The sequence below is a fragment of the Taudactylus pleione genome, unplaced genomic scaffold, assembly GCF_031769625.1.
Source record: "Taudactylus pleione unplaced genomic scaffold, aTauple2 ptg000677l, whole genome shotgun sequence".
NCBI classification, from domain to species: Eukaryota; Metazoa; Chordata; class Amphibia; order Anura; family Myobatrachidae; genus Taudactylus; species Taudactylus pleione.
In genome coordinates, this window is record NW_028285079.1 from 2,208,744 (window position 1) to 2,213,005 (window position 4,262).

The following is a 4,262-nucleotide window of genomic DNA, read 5'->3' on the forward strand; positions in this document are numbered from 1 at the left end:
TGTCACTGTTGGGGAAAAGATTGTTCATTAGTCATATGGGAGCTATTAGAGTGTAATTCATTGATAGTAATTGAATGTCAGCACATGGGGCACGATTCTATTCAACGCAAAGTGAATAGCGCCGGGAACGAGGTCCTGGAGCAATTCAATCCATCGCGCTGCTAACCCCGACTGAGGATTTCATCTCCGAAATCCGACCAAAGTCCAGGCGTGATGCTGTTTTCTGCCCTTAGCGCCGGGAAAACAGCATCGCGGCGGGAAGTTTAGTCGAAGAATGCATGCTCTCAACGCCTAAACACCATGTTTAAGGCGCGAGAACGAGCCTTCCCCGACCTAACATCGCGCTGGATTGAACAGTTCTGGGAGATTATTCCCGGCGCTATTTACTTCACGTTTAATTGAATCGTGCCCATGGGATTGAAGTAGTTGAAAGATTACTCCAAATAATCACAAGAAATAAATAGGACAATAAATCAGCATGTAAGCCAGCCCTATTGTGTCTCAGCACAAGTCCTAAATGCATTTACCGAGGTTTCAATCCTGAATCCCTAACAGGTCTTATCTCACTCTGGTATTTATTCACTTCCAGACTACCTAGGTCCTAGGGGCTATTGCATATCCATAATCATTCACAGCAAGTTACTGCAATGCCGCCTGCCGGGGACTGGTCCTTGTGTCCGTATCCTTAGCTCATCACATCAATTATTTCTCATTAATTGTACACTACATTCTTCTTCTTAAATAGTTATAAATATAGGCTAAAACTTCCAGAACAAAACACCTGTTACTAATAGCAGCAATTCGGAGCAAATACTTATGTGAGCGCAATGAGAAATATGATCATCATATAATTGTGTTCATAGAATAGGTTATGTTTGACATAATCTTCCTGTCTTAGGGGCATATGTATCAAAGCTTGATGCGAGATAAAATTGTGAGATATATACAGGTTGAGTCTCCCATATCCAAATATTCAGATATATGGAATAATTTTGGCATGACTGAGATAATGAAACCTTAGATTTTTCATGGTTCAATGTACACAAACGTTGTCTAAGGCACAAATTAAAAATATTGTATAAAATCACCTTCAGGCTTCGTGTATAAGGTGTATATGATACATAAATGAACTTCATTTCTGACAACAAACTTTGCTTGAGCCACAAAATTATTGAAAATATTGTATAAAATTACCTGCAGGCTGTGTGTATAAGGTGTATATAATACATAAATGCATTCTGTGTGTATATTTGGGTCCTATTCCCAAGATCTCTCATTATGGTATGCAATTATTCCAAAATACAAAATATTCCGTTAGCCAAAATACCCCTGGTCCCAAGCATTTTGGATATTGGAGACTCAACCTGTATCACCAACCAATCAGCTTCTAACTTACATTTTGCAGGCTGTGTTTAAGAAATGATCGTTTGGAGCCGATTGGTTGGTGATATATATTTCACAATTTTATCTCACATTAAGCTTTGATACATATGTCCCATAGTCACCATAAGAGGACCCTGTGGAAAAGGTCCAATAAGCGGCTGCCCCGATAAAAAAAGCTCCTGTGTGACTAAATATGCCCACAACGCCTTCCAAAGGCTTGTGACGTTAGGGTATCTCCTAGCTTAATCCACACTCTTGTGTCTCCCTTATGGCCACACTGTAACAGCTTGTATAGTTATAGCAGCTCCCGATTAGGTCCACACTCCAGCGGCTCCCGACCAGACCACGGGGATAAATATTCCATTCACAGTGACCTCGGCGCTTGGGGGCACACCTCCAAGAGTGACGAAAAGGGGATGCATCATAAAAACACGCTCCATTTTCATTGGCATGGCCCCTTTCAGCGCCGCGCAGATGTGCCCTAACTCTAGATCCGGCGCCCTGCCCGCTGCCAGACAGAGTGAACACTAGACAGATACTTTAGCTCAGCAAACTCCGCCATTACAGTCCAGGTTTTAGGGATTTTCATGATTGAATCCAGATGTTTAAAATAAAATGGCAGAATTTGCTCACCATACTTTGGGTGGTAAGAATATTTGCGGATTGAGACACAAGCAGAAATGTATTGTTACGTACTGTTACATAGTAATAATATATATTTATATCTGATTCCACCCAAATAGCTCAGGTCACAGGCATCTTACACGTGCCCAGTACATAGATGGAACCTACCAGGGTGGTTCAATTATACCCCTTTCAGACATACCGAGAATCCCGGGAATTTGGCCTGCCTCAGCCAAATTCCCGGGTTGCCGCGTATGTCTGAAAGGTACCTACCCGAAAACACGTTCCCGGGTAGCCGACCCTTCAATCGACCAGGGAATTACCCTGCTTATGTCTGAATGGTGCTACCCGGGAATTTACTATTCCTGGGCTGCACCAAGCAGCTCTAACATTGAATTGGCAGCGCAGAGCGTCCTATAGGATGCTCAGCACTGATGCTTTGAGTTGGCAGCAGGGACGTTCAGCGCTGCTGCTTTCAGTTGGCAGCGCAGAGCGTCCTATAGGATGCTCAGCGCTCCCACCCCCGTCGGTGTAGAATGCGACACAGAAGACCCCAGCCGGACGCCAGGGGTCACCCGCCAGCGCTGGAGACCGCCGACGGGTCTCTGGCCCAGCGGGCCGCCCGCACTCCCGCTGGACCACCATGGCAATACATTAACGGAAGGGGTTCTCTCTCTTCCCCATTGGGGGGGGGGGGGGGGGTGGCTGAGAATGGCAAATAGCAGATAAAACAAATAATTTATTAATAAAGTTCAATAAAAAAAAAAAAAAAGGCTGGATTGGGTGGCTGCTGCATTTTGATGACCTCATCAGTGGCAGCCGGAGAGGGGCTAGGCTAGGAGGGGCAGACGGCAGAGGAGAGGCAGGTGATCTAAAAAACCCTGCTCTTGTCTGAAAGGGGTCTACCTGGGAATTCCCGGGTAGACGCTGTAGTGTGAAAGGGGGGTCTCGACCAAATACCCGGGGTTTTGCACAGGAGAAAGTCCCGGGTCTGAGCAGGAAATTTCCCGGGTCGTATGTATGAAAGGGGTATAAGTGAGGCAATAAGACCTCTCAGGTGTGTAATGTTCTCTATTTTAGTCTAACTTCCCGCCAGGCCAGAGCAGGTAGACCACTGCTTCCCCCCACGGCCATTAGACTGCGCCTCATATCAGTCACACTGTCCCAGCATCAGATGTAAGATGGCGGAAACACGGTCACACATTGAGGTGCGTAGTGTGATCAGATTTCTGCGTATAAAGGGCACATCAGCAGCTGAAATTCATCAGCAACTTGTCCCGGTGTACGGTAGTAACAGCAGAACAGACGGGCAAGATGAGCAGCGATCCGGCCGGACATTGGCGTCCACCACAGTGATATTGCTGAGGAACTAAACACCTCAGTGGGTCCTGTGCACAACATCGTTCATGAGCAACTGGGGTACAGGAAAAAGTGCTCACACCGGGGACCGAAGCAACTCACAGAAGTTCACAGAATAGGGTGGGAATGTCTCTTGTGATGCGGTAACATGAGGGAGCGCAGTTCCTGCAGCGTATTGTTACAGGCGATGAAACATGGGTGCATCATGTGACACAGGTGACGGAGCAATCATCCATGACATGGAAACGCGCATCGTCCCCACCTTCAAAGAGATTCAAAACAGCTCCATCAGCAAAGAAGGTCATGGTGACCGTGTTTTGGGACCACAAGGGCGTGCTCCTTGCCGATTTCCTCACCAAGAGAGATACTGTGAGTGCTGTCCGCTATTGTGACACATTGAGCCGGTTGCAGAGGACACACTCAGCCAACCACATGTGTGAGTTGTTACGGCGCTACCATTGGGATGTACTGGACCATCCTGCCTACAGCCCTGGCACAGAGTGATCTCCATCTCTTTGACCATTGAAGAAGCACCTGGGTGGAAGGCGATTCACAACCAACGGTGAAGCTCAGCAAGCCGCCATGTCATGGCTTCAGGCGCTGGACACTTATCTCTTCTATGCCGGGATAGTTGCCTTTGTGTATGGGGAAATACTTAGACAAGTATGGGGACATATAATCTGTACCAAGGCCACACTAGTGATTATACATATATGTACGAGTTGAATACATTTACGCCATGAGAGTTACCCTATTTATTGAACCTTCTTGTACTTTTTTTTCCCAAAAGAGTCAGATGATTACATGATAAAAAATGAGGGGAGCAGATTTTATATCTAAAAGTGATGGGAGAGACGCCCAAAACAACTGAATTTGCCACATTGGGCGCAAATTAA